Here is a 22,427-nt window from a genome sequence, read left to right on the forward strand (position 1 = left end):
TTACTTATGCATACATATCTTTTGTTTTCTCGTATTGCATTGTGACTAAATTATAGTTTTTTATTTGAAACTTAGTACAATTCATTAAAAATATCAATTATTTATATTAAATCTTGCATCTCTCATAATTTTTTTTTTTAATTTTAAATTAAATTTTTAATATATTTTTTAAAATTATTAATAATTAAAATAATTTTATATTAAAATGTAAATTATTTATTGTAAAAATTTTGTTGATTCATCATAATTATAATGATAAAACATCATGATTGAACTTAAAACCTTGTACATTTTACTCAATTCCTATTACTAGGTCAATCCAAGTAGTTAAATTACTTCGATAACATCCATACATATATATTAATAAGACCTATATTAAATACATTTACATAATATTGAGATAAAACGTCAACTCTAATCGGATAACAACACCAACTACACCTAAAAAATTGTATTTAAATTTTGTCCATCTAAAATATTATTTATATTTTAAAAATATTAATTTATTATAAAATTTAATTATAGTTTAATTTTTCATCCACTAACATAATTTTGATATTGTCAATTTTGAAAAAAAAACACAATTAAGTCCCTATAGTTGACACTCTAAAAAGAAAATTTATATTCATTTTAGTGTAATAAATAAAAAGGTAAATGTGAGTATTACATCAACCATACTTCAAGTGACTATTTGTAATCTTAGGAGCAAATAATACATTTTTTTACTTTAACAACTTAATTAGAATAATTGTAGTTTTTACTCTTTATGATACAATTTTATTTAATGTTAACTTATTATATGTTGCCTATATATTTGAGGATTCCTTCCCATTACTTAAAGAGCAACTTCGAAAAACTCATCATAAAAATAAATTTATTCTTTATGTTGTAATTTTAAAGTTGAAGGATAAATTTATGCTACAGTTTTTTTAATTTAATTTGCCAATTGACATAATAAAAATAATTTTGTCAATTTAAATTAATGATAAAATAAAAAGGATTCAATTTTGACAGTTAGCTTGCCAATCTTGCTTATGAATGTGATGAAACTAAAATTTTAACCAACTTTTAGTAAATAGATTAGTCTATCTCATCCTATTTTTTACGAACTAATGGTAGAGCCGATAAAATAAGGGCTTTTTGACCCTTGTTGGGCTTTTTTATATATAGTTTTTTACGCAAATGGAGTTGTTTTGAAACATATTACACCTTTGGGAATTGTTTTACACCGTGTCGCTATAGTTCACAACGACACTTGTGATCCAAAATGAGTAGCTATAGTCTACAACAACACAAGCTAAGGGTCGTTGTAGTCTACATTGACCTACATCGTGTTGCTATAGCTCACAACGACACCTGTGATCCAAAATGAGTAGCTATAGTCTCCAACAACACAAGCTAAGGGTCGTTATATATATATATATATATATATATATATATATTATGTGTGTGTAGCTGTACGCCATAATTACACAATTTTTTTTAGGGTTGCTGTGGGCCATAATTACATGTTTTATGTTTGTGTGTCATTTTGGGTCAAAGCTACACATTTTTTATATTTTATTTTTAAATTTTTTTAGAACATATTTTTTTAAAAGGGATACCAACTAAGGGGTGAAATCCATTTTATAAAGGAGTAAAAAAATTGTTTTATTACTTTTTGGGACCATGTGGTGCATTTTGATTGACAAAATGTGGTAGTAAAAAAGGATAACCAAGGTTGATGTAACCTATAGCGATTTCCAATTTTTCTTTAATGTTAATGCCACGTGGCGTATACTAATTGGAAGAATATATGATGAAGAAAAAGGTTAAACTAGAGTTGTTATAGCCCACAATGACCCCCTAAAAATAAAAATAAAAATAAAAAACAATTAAGGAGGCATTGTAGCCCATAGAGACATATATTGACTCTAACTGAAGTAGTTGTAGTCCACAACGATTTTATTTGCTAAAAAAAATTGTCATGTGCCATTGGTGTCATTGTAACTTACAACAACATTGTTTAAAACAATCCTAAAGATGTAATATGTTTCAAAAAAATCTCATTTATGTAAAAAATTTATGAAAGAGTCCCACAATAGTCAAAAAGCTCAAAACAAGTCAATGACCCATTTTATCTCTCCTATTCATCAATATAGATATAATAATTTCAATATAAGTCATTATCTTAATTATCAAAGAAATTGGCTATTTTTATGTTGTCGGCATAGAAATAGATTATTTTCACATTAGTTGAGACAATAATTGAAGTAAAAAATGTTTTTCCTTCATTGATTCTAAAATCGACTTGAAATGACCAATTTCTTTTATGTTAGCCAAATATATGTAAAAAGACACAAAAATTATAAATATAAAATATTTTTTTTAAAGAATATATCTTAAAATTTTTAAATATCATAGTGAGATTTTAAAATATTTAATCACTATTTCTCATAGCGATATTTTAAAAAAAAATTAGTTTTTTGTTGTTGTTATATATATCTTTAAAAATTTAAAGATAGCATTTTTATTTTTTTAATTAACTTATATTTGTTTTCTTTTTTAAAATTTGATCACTATTGATCATAGTGATATTTTTCCAAAAATTTGTTATATTTTAAAAATTCTAAGATATACTTTTAAATATATATATATATATATATATATATATATTTAATTGTTATTTTTATACCAAACTCTAGCAAAAATTTTTTTTTGAAGGTGTTATAGGTGTTATAGGCTATAATAATATCAAAAAAAAAAAAACTTGGAGGAGCTATGGACTATAATAACACCATTTCCGCATCATCTTTTTGGAGATCATTATAGTCCATAGTTACTCTGTTGTTTTTTTGGGAGCTATGGACTATAACAACACCATTTGCGCAACAACAAGTATTATTTTACAGAAAAGTCTCTCCAGATTCAAACCCAATAACTTAAGAGTTATTAAGGTTAACAAGTTGTTTCGTCTTCCTATCAATATGTGATATAATAAATTAAGTACAAAGAGCTTTTACAAAAAGAATGATAAAAAAGTCCTTCTAAAAATATTTCTTCAAAAGTTCATTAGGAAGTTTTATTTCTTTCTGATCGTGAGACTTCTTATATAGTAGCTCGGATGAAGATGACCATTGCAAAATCTTGAAGGTTCCTTACAAACTTGCTTCTTTTGTCTTTGTTACAAGTTCCTTGAGGTGAGAAGTGTCCATTAATGTATTAAATGCTTGCATTAATTGTTTCATCAAATTATCACTTCTTATTTGATCAAGTAGGTTACTTATCAACTTTAGGATACCAAAAAAACTATCTATGGCGTGTGTCAACGAGAAGCAGGTTCTGCATCAACTTTTTACTGACTTTCTTCGAGATTTCAAGGATTTGTTTATTCTTATTTCTTGTGCAAAATATGGCTTCATTCACTTTAATAGATTTGTGGGTTTCAACGAGCTTTCTTAGTTTGATCTATTAAGGAATTAATTTAGACAAATAGTTGTCATCATTATAAATACTATGCATATAAGACTTTATGAAGTCAAATCGCATGCTTCATCTAATGACACATCATCTGTCTAACATTTTGCATATGTCTAACATTTTTCATCTTATGCTTCATCTGATTTGTATTTTACAAGAATATTTTCTTTTATAAAAATGTTTTGTTTATTATCATTAAAACTTGAAAGCTTGAGGGATCCAAAAATGTGTTTTGACTTAACGATCTCCTCTTTTTTGATTGTGACAAACATGTTTTTGAAACTAAGATTTTTCTTATCTTAGAAAATATTTTTGTTGATTAAGACGAAATGGTTATTGTGAAGATATTTGAGAAAATAATTTTTTATCAAAAATGTAATTTTCTTCAAGACGTGGAAACATTATAAAATCATTAGAGTAGTGCAAGGACATATCTTTCAGACGTTGTGTATAAGATTATATGAGCAATTTGATTTTATGCACACATTCATGTAAGACATGTATGTTGGCATATTCTTTGAATCTTATTGATCATTTTAGAGCCTTATTAATGACTAAGAAGATATGTATATTGACATGCTTATTCATTTTATAACCTATCAAAGAGAACATATCAAGTTATTAGCAAAATAAAGCATATGTTGCACATTAGAATGTTGGAGATGGAGGGCATGATCCTAGCAAGGATGGGGTAGGTCTACATGTTTCTTCCAATAGCATAGGGTAAACGTTCAATTGTGTCTTTGTTAGTGTAAGACCCCACCCGCAAGTCTCTCTCTCATTTTCCCCTTCCTTCCATTACTCTCTTCTCATTCCCTTTCTTGGTTGAAACATGGGTGTTCGCGTTTATTACAACTTATTCTCCCCCTTAGTATGTGCTATCCCCCTTACTAGATTATTTTTTAAACATTTTTTTTATGTATTTATCACATTTGATTAATTCGTTTCTATTTCTCCCCCTTTGTAATCATTAAAAAAAATTAGATACAGTATCAAGTCAAAGTAAGGTACTTCATAACTTAATATAGTTGAAAGAAAATGGAGCTGTATTGAACTGAATTGTTTAATGTGTACAATGAGAAGGACCACAACAATCTAGAACCAACAACAACAAAAAATACAACAAGTTTCTCTAGAATGATCAAGATGATGGAGGTGGATCTTTGGAGAGCCGAGATGCCACCAAGTTGAACAGACTATCCAACTTGTTGTTTAGGTCTGCTTTGAATTCATTAAAAGACTCAATGGAGACATATAGTCGCGATTGTTTAGAAGCAGATGGGAGACCTTCAAGAGGGGCTGACGCTGCAATATCCAATTTAGACTGTGCTAATTCAGAGGGAGCATCCCAAGGCATAGGCATGCCTGGTTTCCATGGTGGGATGTCCTTGCACCAGTCATAGATTGGGGCTTTGTACCACGAGTCTGTGACAGCCTTCCACTCATCTTTGCATAGGTCAAGATTGAAGAGAGCTGAGTGGATGAAGTATCTCTTGCTAAGAGCATCAAGATCTAGCCCGCGTTGTCTATGAAGAAAGGAAGTAGATGTGTCACTAAAATGCATGAGTTTGCATGGAGTCTCTAGTGAAACCCACGTAGCATGAGTGTCTCAGCCTTTTCTTCGTCTGAGAGACTAGACGAACTTGCTTCCTGATTGCACTTATACATGAAGTTCTTATAAAACTTTTCAATGTCATCTTCAGTGTATTGTAGTGCTCTGGCCGGGTCTTGTTGCTAGCCAAGTTCACTCCTTTATAGTGGCAAACCTCAACCTTTGATGGCTTGGGCATGGTCCCAGATCTAGCGCAGGTTCTTTCATCTTATTTTGATCAATTGGAGGAAGTCAAGGGCAAATGTAGTCTGAATGACGTAAATTTGTGCTTCTGCAGGGGTGAATAGAGAGAGAGGTATGTACAGTTGCATAGGTGTATCTATACATAGGTGCTGATGGCCAAATGCAGCAAAATCGGACACAAAGAGGGAGCGATAGTGACTAATATGTACAGGAAGGAATTTGGTTGGAGAATTGAATAACTCTACCTTTGGTAGAGGGGATGGAGGCTTACTTGGTCGGCTGGAGGATGAGGTTTTCTTTTTGGGTGGTGAAGAGGATGAGGGTTGTTGATGGAGAGGACGGATGAGTTGAGGAGTTCCTTGTGGTGGAGTCCATGCAAATTTGGACTTGATCACCCCTCCTAGATAGATCTTCCTCTTGAATGTTGGTGGAGGAAGAGTAGTTATGGCACCAGGTGGAAGGGCTAAATAGGCCTTAGACGAAGAGAAGGGTACGTCTGGGCAGTATGGTGTGCACTCATACACTCCTTCCTCATATTCATATACCGGTACAGGTAGAGCATTTTGGCATGGTGGAGAGGAGTCTTCAACTGTTTGACCATGAGGGTCATTGACAGTAAGTGTAGGAAAGTGCTTTAGTAGAAAATACGTAGATGGAGGATGTCTAGGTGTTTCTGCTTGCTGTGGAGAAGATGAAGGTGACTTTTGCTTGAGTCCAAAGGTTGGTGGACGAGTGAGAATGGAGAATGGAGCTGGAGGATGAGGTTGACACAGATAATAGTACTCTGGTTTGAATGTAGGCCTGTTTGGAAGAATGGAAAGAAACAACCTAAGAATTAATTGTCTATAAATATCTATAATTTTTCAGAAATAGGTGACAAACTCTATTATGAAAAAGTCATATACAAAAACATCTTGGCCAAGTTCATTTGCATTATTCTAAAAGAGTTCATTAAGATCATGAAAGTGTATATCTACTCTTAAAAGAAAGTTATTCTGTAATTCCAAATTGATTATTGGATCTGTGAAGGAGAAAGGGTTTTTCTCCTTGTTGGTTTTTGAATCTCAACACAAGGAAAGGGAGTTCCGAGGTGTTGGAGGATTCAAGTCTTGTAAGGTTTACAAGAATAGCGGAAATCACAAGTGGGAGACTTGAGGACTGGACATAGGCAGGATTGTCCGAACTAGTATAAAATTGAGTTTGCAATTCTTCTTTTCCTATACTTTTAATTACTTGTTATTTATTGTGATTGAGTAGTTTACATCATCATTCATTCTTTACATGTAAATTTATCTAAGGAATTGAATTTGTAACAAAGTAATTCAGAAAAGTTTTATAAGAGGAAAATTTGGAAAACTTAATTCACCCCCCCTCTTAAGTTATATGAGGCTATTTGACTAACACAACTTAACAAGACGAAAGAGAGGATAGAGAGCCAGTCAATTGCAACTGGTAGATGAAGGCTCATCATCCGTAAGAGCAAATCATTGGAGAGGCAAAGGATACAGTAAGAACTAGAAGTTCGTTCAGAATGCAAGCACAAATTGCTCTACTATCTCAAACAGAGCCAAGAACCACAGATGAAGCATTATCAGAAGAAAACTGGGTTCAGGCTATGGAAGAGGAACTGAGTCAATTCTAGAAGAATGATGTTTGGAAACTTGTTCCAATGCCTAAGGACAGGACATTCATAGGAGCAAAATGGGTATACAAAAACAAATTGGACGAATCTGGAAATGTGGTAAGAAACAAAGCAAGGTTAGTTGCAAAAGGGTACTCTCAGCAAGAAGGTATAGATTTTACTGAAACTTTTGCACATGTTGCTCGTATAGAAGCTATTCGAATTTTACTTACTTTTGCTACATGTACTGGTATGAAATTATACCAGATGGATGTTAAAAGTGCACGTTTAAACAAAATAATTTTAGAAGAAGTTTATGTATGTCAACCCCCTGGTTTTGAAAACAAATTACTATCATCTTATGTTTTCAAACTAAATAAAGCTTTATATGGATTAAAACAGGCACCGCGTGCATGGTATGAAAAACTAAGCTCCTTTCTAATAGATAATAACTTTATAAGAGGAAAGATTGACAACACCCTATTTAGAAAAACAGTCAAGGATGATTTCATAATAGTCCAAATCTATGTTGATGACATAATTTTTGGTGCCACTAATGAAAATCTTTGCTAAGAATTTTCCAAGCTAATGCAGGATGAATTTGAGATAAGCATGATGGGAGAACTGAAATTCTTTTTAGGACTCCAAATCGTCCAGTCAGACGAAGGTGTTAAAATTCATAAAACAAAATACACCAAAGAACTGCTACAAAAGTTTAAGATGGAAGATGCGAAATCAATGAAAACACCAATGCATCCCTTAACAACTCTTGGTCTAGACGAAGAATCACCAGATGTTGATAGCACAATGTACCGAGGAATGGTTAGTTCTCTTTTGTACCTAACAGTGTGAGACCCCTCCTTTTTCTCTCTTCTTCCCTCTCAACTCTCACTCACTCTCTTCTTCCCCGTTCACTCTTTTAAGGTGGTGGTGCCGTGTAAGATTTGGTTTGGTAGCTGGGTTTTCGGAGTTTCTCTTCTCCTCCTTAGTTGCTTAAGCTTGTTCTTCTCCTCCGATCAAGCTTCTTCTCCGTTGAGCTCTTCCTTTTCTCCTCCGCTGTCCCGAAGCTCGAATTTCTTCACCGAGGTAAGGGAAGCTAGTTTTCTTAGCAGATTTTGTTGGAAATGAGTTCTTGAACTCATGGTGTGGTTGATTTCTTGAAGATTGATGGCTGTATGTGATGAAAATGGGTTTTCGGGGTTTCCGGGGTTTTGATGAAAAATTTAGGGTTTTTGATGATTAATGGATGCATGTTGAAAAAGCTGGTATTTTCCGGTTGAATGATGAAAATGTGATGTTTTGGACCGATTGCATGTTCCTGGGATGTTGATTTTTGCAGGTTTTGGGTGGAATTTTCGAACTGGGGAGAGTTCCTGTTTGAATTTGCGCCGGGCGCGGTTCTTCGCGCAGGGCGTGATTTGAAATAGGGAATCCCTGTGTGAATCACGCCGGGCGTGGGGAGAACCACGCCGGGCGCACTATCAAACGCGAATCTTATGATTTTGTTACTGATACTGAGCCCGGTGCAGGATGATTGCGCTGGGCTCAATAGACCTCTGTAGGTCTCTGGTTGAGAATTGCGCCGGGAGCGATTTTAATGCGCCGGGAGTGAATTTGATTTTCAGAATTTGACTTTATAGTCTTCATGAAAGTTGTATCCTTGGAGGTTAGTTTTCCAATGGCGCTGGAATCACTCAAAAAGGAGTTTTATAACTCTAGATATGGCTGTTTTAGTGAAGAGGGGTCGAGCTGCTAGCTTTGTTTATAGCTGTTGCGGTTTTTATCATTTTTAACACGGTAGATGAAGGAATTAGGACTTGGTGTCTTCTTGAGAGTTGTAGGAAATCTTATTATCTTTCATATGAGATAAGGATGAGCATGGTAGGAGTAGTATAGCTCCCGATACGCTGTTTTAGGTGAAGGTTGCCATTTCACATTTAGTGATTTGGTTAAGTGAAAGTTGTTTTAGGCGCTTAGGTTGATTGGTGTTGTTTGGGTGGGTAATTTGACAAGATAGATGAGTTGTAAATAAGGTGGATGAGCCGTATTATGTGTTGAATATGTTGTATGTTGTATAAGCTGTTAATGATGAATGTTGTTGAACTGTATCAGTTGTATACTGTTGTAAGTTGATTATGTTGAGCTGTATCATTTGTATACTGTTGTGAGTTGATATGTTGAGCTGTATCATTTGTATACTATTGTGAGTTGATATGTTGAGCTGTATCAGTTGTATACTGTTGTGAGTTGATGTGTTGAGCTGTATCAGTTGTATACTGTTGTGAGTTGATATGTTGAGCTGTATCAGTTGTATACTGTTGTGAGTTGATATGTTGAGCTGTATCAGTTGTATACTGTTGTGAGTTGATACGTTGAGCTGTATCAGTTGTATACTGTTGTGAGTTGATATGTTGAGCTGTACAGTTGTGTTGCACTGTGTGTTGATATTGGATGTTGTAGGCCGAAAGGCTGAGGTGTTGTAGGCCGTAAGGCTGAGGTGTTGTAGGCCGTAAGGCTGAGGTGTTGTAGGCCGAAAGGCTGAGGTGATGTAGGCCGAAAGGCTGAGTTGTTGATCACTAAGACTAGAGGAGTTGTTTTCGAAATTTCCTCATCCCATTGTGTGGATTGAGTGGCTGTGGTGCTCTTGGAGCCCAATTTGTTGAAAACCCTCCCTAGAAAGCTGACCCTTGGAGTGGTAACTTGCTGTTCTCCTCCAAGTCTTAGTGGTCCCGTGTGTGGGCAAGGTCGAGGCACACGTGTACAAAGCGACCACGGTATAGGGGCCAGGTCGACCTATACCAATTACAAGCGACCAATACTAACTTATATGCGTGACGACGCATTGTATGTTTTATTTGCTGTTATGCTGTATGGCTGATGAGTTGTATGCTGATGATGTGAGATGTGTGCTGTTATTGCTGAATGTTGTAGTATTTTAAGTTGATGTTGTTAAGCTGGTTGATGTGCTAATAACTGTAGCTATTTTTTATTCACATATTTATATATGTATGTTGTTTCCTTTCACTAGCTTACCCTTTGTTGTTTCCATGTGGTTTGGACTGTGATGATCATACTATGTATAGGAGCAGAGCAGGGTTAGACTGGTGATAGTGGCAAGTTTGCAGCTGACAAAGGGAGAAGTCTTGTTTGGCTGATGTTTTGTTGTTGGGCCACTATCTGGCTACTTTGGTTGTATTTTGTTTTGTACACTCTAACTCTAGTCGGATTGGGACATTGTATATATTTATATTCTAGATCCTATATTTATATACTCGTTCTATTCTGTCTAGTGTTTCTAGTGTGCTGTGGTTGTGAGAGTAGTGACCAGCCGGGTCGTTACAAACAACGTAGAGACCTGACATCATGTTCAACGTCTACGTTTGTGCTAGGTTCCAAGTACGACCCAAGGAGGTACACTTACAAGCAGTTAAAAGAATTTTAAGATATCTAAAAGGAACACTTAACCTAGGCATCAACTTCTATAGAAGCCAAAACTTTTCTCTTCTAGGATATTGTGATGAAGATTATGCAGGCGACAAATGGGAGAGAAAAAACATTAGTGGAGGATGCCATTTTCTTGGTTGCTACTTAGTTTCATGGACTAGCAAGAGGCAAAGCACGATTGCTCTATCCACTTGTGAAGTTGAGTATGTTACTGCAGGACAATGTCTCACGCAGCTACTATGGATTAAACATCAACTAGAAGACTACGACATTTACGAAAGTAGTATCCCTATACTCTGCGATAACACTGCTGCTATTAACATTTCAAAAAATCCTGTTTTGCATTCTAGGACTAAGCATATAGAGATTAAACATTATTTCATTAGAGATCATGTGCAAAAAGGAACATTTGAGCTGATTTATGTTAAGACTGAAGAACAACTTGCTGATATCTTCACCAAACCCCTTCAAGAAGATAGATATGTTTGGCTGAGAGATAGGCTAGGAATGGAATTGATAGATGATCACTTGAATGTCATACTCACCCTCTATTTCTTTTTGCTGATTACAAAGGGAGAGAGAAAGAATATAAAAAAAAATCTATCAAACTAAACCGATCACGAAGTAAGGGGGAGAGCATTAACTTAGGGGGAGGAACTTCAGGAAACGGACTTCAGGAAATGGAATGATTATAGTATCCCTTACATTACATGATACTACATGACACCTGCTCTGTATCTGATATGAACTTGATAGATTATATTTGTCATCATCAAAAATGGAGAGATTGTTAAGTCAGAAGAAACACATTCACAATTCCCATTAAGATTTTGAAAATGACAAATATAATACATATTGTTATTACTAACATGTGCATTAGTGTTTCAGTTAGATAACGAAAAGTTCAAACAGTGGAATATGTTCAAGCATAATCTGGCTAAACAAAATATCAGACGATAGAAAGGCCAACATCAAGGCTAAGGTTGATTCAGGCTCAAATCAGATAGAAAGTCCATCAACAGAAGCCTAAGTCATCATACGTAAATTGGCCAATACATCGACAAGAATGGCCAAGGCATCAACATAAAGTAACCATCAGGAAGAACCAATATAAAAGACGAAGTTATCACTTCCACGCTCAGACGAAAAGGGTAGTAAAGATCAGACGTAGTGTCTTGAAACCAGACGATATCGAGAATGATGAAGTCCGCTAATCACATTGAGAGGAATTATACAAGAAACACAAGAGGACATCATTGTGAATAAAAAAAAAGTGTTCAAGCATGCATTAACAAGTCAAAGTCGAGTGCGTCAGAGAAAGGATACCTACTTTTCAGAAAAAGACAACATCGCAGTGGCTAAACTGATGAGAAAAGTACAAATATACCTAGATCATGATTGGAGTCAGATATCAAAGAAATCAACTACACAGAGAAGCTCCACAAATACAAACAAACATTTAATGCAAAATCAAATGCATTAAATGAGAAGATCTGCATGAACATGAACGAAGCCTCCATTTGCAGCGACACAAGCCTACGCTCTAACGAAAAACTTCAAATTAAAAGCAACGGGAAAATTTATCAAAAGGTGTATAAGTATCGAGGCAAAGAAGAAGAAGAGAGGACTGAGAAGCTGAGAAAAACATGAAATACGAAAAAGAAAATCAAGAGCATAAAACATTTTTTTCTTCTCAAAGAAATTCATGTACATCTGTGTAAAAACTAAGATAGCTTATCTTAGTGAGTGTTGCCAATAATTCATCCTCTCTACGAGAGTAACCAAACACTCATACACCTATCTTAGAAAAACTAAGGTTACGCACCTTAGTGAGTGTAGAAATTATCCAATCCTCTCTGTGAGAGTAATACACACACTCAAAACCCACAACTGCTGTAAAGCCTGAAGAGCTGGTAGAAAGAATACTTGTGAACTAGAAGTGGTTGAAAATACTAGCATTGGTGAGTGAAGCTGACGGGCCAGGAGTGGTCGAGAGTACTTGTAGAACCAGAAGAGGTTAAGAATACTAGCGTCTAGTTGATGAGCCAAAAGTGGCTGAGAATACTTGTAATCCTTTAGGATTAATGGAACCCTTCTGCGGAAGGAAACTGGACGTAGCTCAGATTAAGTGAACTAGTATAACTATCTGTGCATTCTTTTTACTTTTCAGCATTACATACTTTGCACCTGATCTATTTCGTTTTTCAACAAAGCTTTGGACAAAAACTTATTTGACCTTGTTAAAAATATTTTACTAGACGATAACGTTCTCCAGACTGAAAATCAGTTTATTTAATCTTCTAGGTTGAAAATCAATTTTGTTAAAACAAAAATCACTAGACGAAGATTCTACTTAAATTTTCCAAAAGTACTATTGTGAAATAACTCTAAAATTTTCCTTCGAATCCGATTACACACATTCAACCCCCCCCCCTTTTGTGTGTATTTTTGCTAACCTCAGAGTATTCTCAACCACTCCTGGTTAGTCTACTTCACTCACAGACGCTAGTATTCTTAAACCACTTCTAGTTACCCAAGTATTCTCGACCGCTCCTGGCCCGTCGACTTCACTCATCAACCTTAGTATTCTTAAACTACTTCTGGTTCCCCAAGTATTCTCGACCATTCCTGGCCCGTCGACTTCACTCATCAACACTAGTATTCTTAAACCACTTCTGGTTCCCCAAGTATTATCGACCACTCTTGGCCCGTCGACTTCACTCATCAACGCTAGTATTCTTTACTCAACCACTTCTGGCTCTGAGTGAGTATTCTTTGACAAGCCTCTCCAGACTTTACAAGTATTCTTTTCCTAGCCTCTTCAGGCTTTACAATGTTGACTAAGCAAATTTGGTTTGAGTGTATGGGTTACTCTCATAGAGAGGATACATAGGTTTCTACACTCACTAAGGTATTTAACCTTAGTCTTTGCAACTACTGAGTGTTTAGCTTACTCTCATGGAGAGGATGTAGATGTTGATACACTCACTAAGGTTTGTTCCTAAAGTATACATGTTTGGAAATCCTTAGTTTACAGAGATGAATATCCTATGATACATTTGACTCTACAAGCTCTATCTCTGATTTCGTTACTTCATGGGCTAGATATCACGCTTCTTCTTACTTGAACCATTTCGGACAAAGACAACTATCCTTTTAAGGTTCGACGTTAGTACCTATTTATAGTTGAAACAGTTGTAGTTGGTTTGATCTTCTCATTTAATGCTTAGATTCTTTCATTAAACGTTGCTTCTTGTGATAGACCTTGCGTGAAGTATTCCTTGTCTTGGTAGCAGCAATATCTAAGTTTAGTAGACACCCAGGAACCTTTTTGTCCTTTTCTGATCTCATAGCTATAAAATGTTGTCCTTGTTTGAAAAAGGTGATGTACTTCTTCTGACACATGCATGCTTTTTCTTCTTCGCTTGATTTTCTCCTTTCTTCTTTTCTTCTCACAATTTTGATGACTTCGTGTTAGCCTTTCGTTTTTCTTTGGATTATGCTTAGTCTCAATGCTTGATCAATTTTCTTCAGGTGCTTGAAGCTTCGTTCTGACTGCCTATTTGAAGCTTTCGTCTGTCATCTTTTATTGTCTGATGCATAGGGTTGTTCTTCATTTTACCTATACTTATGTTCTTCTGAAACACTAACAAACCTATTAGAGATATCCACATGCATTATATTTGTCACAGTCAAAACCTTTCTAGGAATTGTTTCGTCTGACTTAACAGAACTCAATCTAGTTGGATTGAGAACTAAACGTAGTTTTTGGGTTAAAGATGAACTAGTATAAAAACACTTGTGTCATTTCATCTATTTTACCACTTCATCTGATTACCTTCTAGTACTTCATCTATTTATGTTTTTCACTACCTTACTGTAAAAATGCGAGTTTTGAATATACACTATTCAACCCCCTTTCTAGTGTGTATCTTTTTCTCCAACAAAATTACATAGCGATTCATTAGTAGCACCAAAGATAATATCATCAACATAAATTTGCACAACTACAAAATCTATACCATATTCTTTTCTAAATAAAGTTGTGTCAACTTTGCCTCTTAATAAATCAATATTTAAAAAAAAGTTGCTTAATTTTTCATACCAAGCTCTTGGAGCTTGTTTTAGACTATAAAAAGTCTTTTATAGTTTGAAAACATGTTCTTTAAAATCCAAGTTTTTAAAATTAGGAGGTTGTTTAACATAAACTTCCCCTTCAATGATTTCATTTAGAAAGGTGTTGTTAAGTCAAAAGACGATAGGATACCTTTAGTTTAGAACTTCAATGCTAAGAATAAAAATATTTTTGTAAGAGAAATATCTTCAAAAATATCTTTGAAAATACTTATTATACAAAGTGTAAGACTCAAATCGTCTATAAGACGATGTAAATTAGACGAAGCATACAATCTATGTTATATATATATTAAATGCTTATTAATTGTTGAGACTAATGAAAAAAGCTTCATTAATGCTTTATTCCTTAACAGATTGAACTAGAAGATCATCTTGGAACTCACAAATCTGTTAAAGAGAATAAGATCATGATTTTCGTCAAGATCAAGGACAAAGATCCCTAAAATCACAGCAAAAGGTAGATAAAATCACTACTACTACTACACTATACTGATGTTACTTCAGCAAGCTCCATTTGGTATGAAAAGTTGATAAGTAGCCTTCTTGATCAGATAAGAGGTACCATTTGGTGAAATACATTTAATGCTCATATTAAATAAGCCAAATAATTACCTGCAATCATTAGGAAAGATGATGAAGACAGATGAAGTAAACTTGTGAGTTGGATTCAAAGTATTGCAATAATCATCTTCTCTAAGCTACTATATAATAAACTCAAAGCTCAAGAAAAAAGATGCTCAATATACAAAAAAAAAAAAAAAACTTGTATAGAAAGAAACACTCTTTGTAAATTTATTCTTTCTTGTAAAAAGTTTATTGCTATATACTAGTTGTATAACATCTAAGTGAGATGAACACAATATTTTCGTTACCTTTATAACCATTATTATAAGGTTGGGTCTGGAAAGGTTTATTCGAAAAAGAATACTTATTTTGAGCTTAGAGAGGCTTGTTGTTAAAAGAATACTTGGGTAGTTGCTTGAAGATAGAAGTCAAAGAATACTTAGGATTAAGCCAGAAGTGGCTTGTTTAAAAAATACTTGTACCTTTGTTTAAAGATAGTGGATCTCAATTTCGTTGTATTAAGAATTGGACATAGTCTCTGTAGTTGAGACGAACCAGTATCAAAATACTCAATGTTCCATGTGACTGCTTTTCATACTTCATCTAACTAGCATTACTACTTCAATATAAAAAATGTGAGTTTTTGATACACACTATTCAACCCTTTTTTTAGTGTTTATCTTTTCTCCACAATTTGGTATCGGAGCTCAATCGATGATGGGGTTGAGTATCTAACTATGCTAAAGGGAATTTTTTTTTATAGGAGGTAGTGAAGGGAAGTACCTACCAAAAGGAGCCTTTCTAACAAGGCCTCCTACCTTTACAAGAGAGAACTACTCGTATTGGAAGGATTGAATGAAGATGTTCGTCAAATCCACCCAATACCATCTATAGAGAATCATCACTGAAGGTGATGTTGCTGTTACCAAGCCTGAGAATGAATACACTTAAGATGTCTACAACACATTGTAGCTCAACACCAAAGTAAGATACAATCTTATTTTCTTTTTATCTAGAATGGAATACAATAAGTTCTACAATTACTCAACGGCTAAGAAAATGTGGGATGCCATGAAGGAGAGAGAGTCCATAAATTAAATGTTTGGAAGATTCTAAACAATTGTGAATGTATTAAAATCCCAAGAAACTAAGTTCTCCAAAGCTTAGAATAACCTCAAGATCTTGGACAATCTTCCTAAGATTTAGGAGCCTAAAGCCACAACTATCTCAGAAGAGCACAACCTTATTGTTCTCACTCTTAATGAACTTCTTAGAGCTCTATGAGTTCACGAGATTCATTAAATAACAAAGATCACCCTAAAGCAAATGACACTAATGCTTTAAAGGGTGGTGAGACCAACAAGAGGAGAGGGAAAGGAAAAACTCTAAAAGCAAAACTTGAGTCTAGCAGCTTAAATGATATTTTTGAAAACTTTATAGATGATGAGATATCTCTCATATCTAAAAAGTCCAAGGATTTGTTAAAGAAGAAAGGAAGACTAAGAAACTTCCACAAAAGGAAGGAAAGATTTAGAAAGCCAAGTTAGACTGACAACAAGAAGGTTGTCTACTAAGAATGTAAGAAGCCTGGTCACACGAAGGTTGACTAACCTTCTTAAACGAAAAGATGGTCTTCCAAAAAGAAGGTGAAAAAGAGTTCGATGGCCATTTGGGGGAGATTTAGACAATAATAGTAGCAGTAGTTTAGATGATAAGAGATATCCTTAATGGGAAGAATGAAGGATTCACATTGGTACTTGGAAAGTGGATGCTTATGACACATGACAAGAGAAAGGTCTATATTCCTAGATCTTCAATCACATAAAGGATCAGTCTTATTTGGAAGTGAAAAAGGTAAAATCATAGGTATACGTAAGTTAGGTAAAGACTATATACCTATTGTGAGTAATGTTCTATATGTTGAAGGTCTAAAGTATAACCTACTTAGTATAAGTCAATTTTGTGATAGTGGTTATACAATAATCTTTGACAAAGATGCATGCATAGCCAAGCAAGATGATGGATCTGTGTTTTTTATTGATCAAAGAAAAAATATTCTCTATGAGATTAACCTGACTAGTTTGAGCAAATAGAATGTAACCAATCTAGTATCTAGAGAAGATGAAAAATGGATTTGGCACAAAAAGCTTAGGCATGTCCATATGCTGGCCCAAAAAGGAAGGAAAAAAGGGGATCAGATGGCACTTGGCCATTTCATGGAAACCCTAAAAATAGAAAAAGGTGAGAGGAGCGGGGGAGGCTCTGCTAGGGTTTTTGCGCGCCGCCTCCCTCCACGGACGTCGACGGCGTGGTGGACGCTGCCATGGCATCGTCATGGCTAAGGTGGACGGCCAACTATATAGAGGGAAAAAGGAGATAGCTAAAAGGGGAAACGAAGAGAGGTAGAGGGTGGTGGCTGCCACCGGAAATCGTTTCCGACGGTGGTGTGCGGTTCATCTCGGTCGAGCATCATAAAGGTCCACGGAAAAGGCTAAAGGCCGACGATGCCGCCACTGAAAATCGCCTCCGACGGCAGCGCGGTGGTGTCCAACGACATTTGCGGTGGCCGGAAATCGCCTCCGGCAGCGGTGCATAATGGTGTTCACGGAAGCACCATTTTCCTGGTACTGTTCATCACCCCTTTTTATTCTATTTTCATCTATTTTTCCATCTGGATTCTTTTACTTGTTAAATGCTTTACTGAGATGAGGATTTCAGTTTCATGGTAAAAGATTCACTAAAAAATAAAATTATTTTAATGACTAGAAATTAATTTACATTCTATGACAACAACATCAAAAAATCAGAGAGAATGATTGATACCCGCACTGCTGTACCCTCTTCCTGTATCTTCTGCTTGAATCCTCCCTGTTAGAAATTTGGTTATTATCCTGGGTTCTTCTCTGTTTCAAAAATGATTTTTTGTTCCCCCTTTCCCCTTGTTTATGTTTTGTTATATATAGACTCACTATTGTTTTTAATTGTTCTCTCCGTTGGTCCAAGCTCATGCTTTTGGAAGCATATATGGTAGGAGCATGCTCTTGGGGACATGTTGGTGGCTAGGGCAGAGGAGCTCAACAAGCTTGTTGGAGGAGAAATAACCGTACAGTAAAGTGTAGGATGGTAGAGATCTTGGGTGTAGAGGAAAAGATTGTTTTGTTATTTTCTTGTCTTTTTTATGATTTTCTTTTATATTTTTTATTTATGCTTATTGTGTGTATTTTTGAGTTTAAATCTAGTTTGTAAATTATTTGTTCTTGAATCATTAATTTGAAAATTTTGGGAAATAAATTAGTAGAAAAATTAGTGGGATAAAAAATTGGTGTTTACAATGTCAATGTGGAATATATTTCAAAAATAACTAAAAATGTTTTAGTGAAAGGGTTGTTTAAGATCTCTTGCAAAACTGATCCTCTCTATGAAGTATATTAGAAAGGGAAACAAATTAGAACATCTTTGGAAACCAAGAAAATTTTTTCCACTTCTAGAACATTAAAGTTGTTACATATGGATTTGCTTGGTCCAATTAGGACATTCAGTTTAGGAGATAAAAAGTATGGATTTGTCATTGTAGATGACTATTCTAGATATACATGGGCATACTTCCTAGGCCATAAACATGAGTCATTTAAGGTCTTTGAAATATTTTGTAAGCATGTTCAAACTGAAAAAGGTTTTTGCATTACTGCCATGAGAAGTGATCATGGAACTGAGTTTGAAAATTATGATTTCAAAATCTTTTATAAAAAACATCATATGTTTCATAACTTTTCTTCATCGAGAACACCTCAACAAAATATGGTAGTTGAAAGAAAGAATCAGACTTTACAAGAAATGGTAAGAACACTCATTTGTGAAAATATTTTGCCAAAATACTTCTGGGCAGAGGCAGTGAACACAACATCTTACATTCAAAAAAATATATTAATAAAACCATTACTAAACAAGACTTGCTATGAATTGTGGAGAGGAAGAAAACTCAACATATGATACTTTTATCCTTTTGTAAGTGATGTTATATCCTAAATACTGAGGATCAATTGAGAAAGTTTGATTCCAAAGTGGACAAGGGTATCTTCCTTGGGTATTCTAATACTTCAAAGGCATATAAAGTTTACGACTCTAGAACCTTTGTGGTAGAAGAATCTAACCATGTAAGGTTTAATAATGCATTAACAACTGATAGGAAACTTGAAGTTAGCAGAAATACACACAGAAGGGGGAGTTGAATGTGTGTGTACGTTTTCGAAGGTATATTTTTGAAAATTGCTTCGTAATGCTAATTTTTTTTAAAAAAAAGGTGTTCAATCTCGGTTGAAGACTTGTGTAGGTTTGTAAAGATGATTTGTCTAACAGAATAAATTGTCTACTTCAAGAACTAAGATGGACTAGTTCGTTTTTCGTCTGAAAGATTTATCGTCCAGTAAAAGATTTTTTTTTAAAACAAGATAATCAAATGTGTTTTCGTCTAATAGTTGAAAAATGAGTGGATGAAAAATGAAGTAAGTAGTGTTGAAATATAGAGAGTAAGCACATAAGTTTATACTGGTTCACTCAACCTGAGCTACGTCCAGTCTCCTTCAATCGAAGGGTTCCGCTAATCACAAAGGATTATAAGTATTCTTAACCACTTCTGGCTCGTCAACTCGACGCTAGTATTCTTAACCACTTTTGGTTCTCCAAGTATTCTTGACCACTTCTAGTCTGTCAGCTTCACTCACCAACGCTAGTATTCTCAACCACTTCAGGTTCACAAGTATTCTTTCTATCAGCCTCTTCAGGCTTTACAAGAGATAAAGGTGTTGAGTGTGTTTGCAACTCTCACAGAGAGGATAAGGTGGTTTCTACACTCACTAAGGTGCGTAACCTTAGTTTTACAGAGATAAGTGTCTAAGTGTTTGTTTACTCTCAAAGAGAGGATGAACTATTAGCAACACTTACTAAGATAAGTTATCTTAGCTTTACACAAATATACAAGAAATACTTTGAGAAGAGAAATAGTTTATGCTTTTTTCTTTCTTTTTCGTATGCAAGTTTTCTCTGCTTCTCTATACTATTTTTTCTTCTTGGCCTTGATACTTATACTCATTTGATAAATATGCCCGTTGTTTGAATTCAATTTTTTCGTTGGAGCGTATTGGACTTCAAACGTGCTTCAGTATTTTGACATCATCTGGTTACAAGATACTACGTCTAATCTTGACTATCCTTTTCGTCTGGTTATAGGAGTGTTAACTTCGCTTTCTAGTTTATTTGGTTTTTTCTGATGGCCTCTTCATGATGATATCTGGCCAATTTGCGTTTGCATCTCATGCTTTAGGATTCTGCTGATAGACTTTGTATTTTGATTTGTGCTTGAATTAACCTTAGTCTTGATATTGGCCTTGTTATCGTCTGATGTTTTGTCTTGCCCGATCATGCTTGATCATACTTCATTGTTTGAACTTTTTGTTATTCGACTGAAACACTGTTAGTCACTTAGCCTCAATTAACTTAAGAGGGGGGGGGGTGAATTAAGTTTTCTAAATTTCCTCTTCTAAAAACTTTTCCAATTACTTTATTATCAAATTTAATTCCTTAGATAAATTTATATGTAAAGAATGAATGATGATGCAAACTACACAATTACAATTAATAACAAGAAATTAAAAGTGTAGGGAAAGAAGAATTGCAAACTTGATTTTATACTGGTTCGGCCAATCCTGCCTACATCCAGTCCTCAAGTCTCCCACTTGAGATTTCCACTACTCTTGTAAACCTTACAAGAATTGAATCATCCAACACCTCCGAACTCCCTTTCCTTGTGTTGAGATTCAAACACCAACAAGGAGAAAAACCCTTTCTCCTTTACAGATCCAATGATCTATTGAGTTTTACAGAATGACTCTCTTGAAGAGTGGATATTACACTTTTATGATCTTAAAGAACTCTTTATAGATTTTGCAAATGACTTTGGCCAAGTAGATTTTGTAAATGATTTTCACAATAGAGTTCGTCACTTTTCTCTGAAAAATTATAGGCATTTATAGAAAATTGTTTCTTGGGTTATGTCTTTTCATGAAGAGTTGTAACTCTCTATAATTTTTCAGAAAATAGGCTCTGGTAATCGATTACAAGACTTGGTAATCGATTACAACGGTTAAAGTTCAAAATGTTTGAAACGTTGTATAATTTAAATTCAAATTTTGAATTTTTATCTTCTGGTAATCGATTACAAGGTCTGGTAATCGAGTACCAGAACACATTTTGTATTCAGAATTTGAACTTTGAAGTTTCCTGTTCTGGTAATGGATTACAAGGTCTGGTAATGGATTACCAGAATATATATTTTTTTATTGTTTCAAAAACTTTTATGTAGAAAACTTCATCTCAATAATTTCTTTCACAAATCTCCTTTAAGAAATGATTTGAACTATTCTTTAAAGCTTTTGTTAAGTCTTTTGAAAACATTTTTACTTAGTTTCAAAAGATTTAAAACTTGTTTAAATTTAAAGAGATTAATTTGAGATTTTTGAAAACTTATTCTCAAGGCCAAACATACTTGCAATTCTAAAAGATTTTTTTACATTCTTAGCTAAGTTGATAAGACTTTTCTATGTAACACTTGAGATCTTGTTCTTGCATCAACTTGCTTTAGCTCAACCTTGATTCTTCTTCAATGCTTTATAATCACTTTGGCATCATCAAAACATTTGTGCATATTTTCTTCCACATTCTCCCCCTTTTTTATGATGACAATTCACTGTAAAGGGAAAGAAAATTAAAACTTTGTATTTCGATCACTCCCCTTAAACTCCTCCTTTGTAAAGCATTGATTGAATTTACTTTTATTTTTATAAAAGGAGTTGTACTTATGTTTTGAAAAAGATTGTAGAGATCAATGTTTATATTATAAAACATAAGTGTCAAGTTGGGCATCAAGAATATTTTTGTCAAAATATTTTAGTCAAACTTAGCCTAAAGTAATGTTAAACAAAATAAACATTATCTTTTTCCTTTTGTGACCCTTATCCTTTCTCTCCCCCTTTGACAACATCAAAAAGAATATAATAACAAAATTAACCAAAGGTAAAGAGCAAGCTAAACATGATGTCAAACCTACTTGTAGATAAATAGAGAAGGTATCCACCCATACCTCTGTACTGTAAAATATTTATGGATTTACCACCTTCATTTTTGTCCAAGTAGCAAGCAGTGCTCATGGGTGTGGCCATTGGTTTAGCAATTTCCATCCCAAATCGTTTGAGTAATTCATTACAATATTTACTTTGATTGATGAAAATTCCATTTTTAGTTTGTCTTATTTGTAATCCAAGGAAAAAAAATTTAATTCTCCCATCATGGACATTTCAAATCTAGAAGGTTGTTCAACATATACTTCTTCTTGAATAAAACCATTTAGAAATG

This window comes from Cajanus cajan, chromosome 2, assembly GCF_000230855.2.
Source record: "Cajanus cajan strain Asha chromosome 2, NIPB_CcT2T_4, whole genome shotgun sequence".
NCBI lineage: Eukaryota > Viridiplantae > Streptophyta > Magnoliopsida > Fabales > Fabaceae > Cajanus > Cajanus cajan.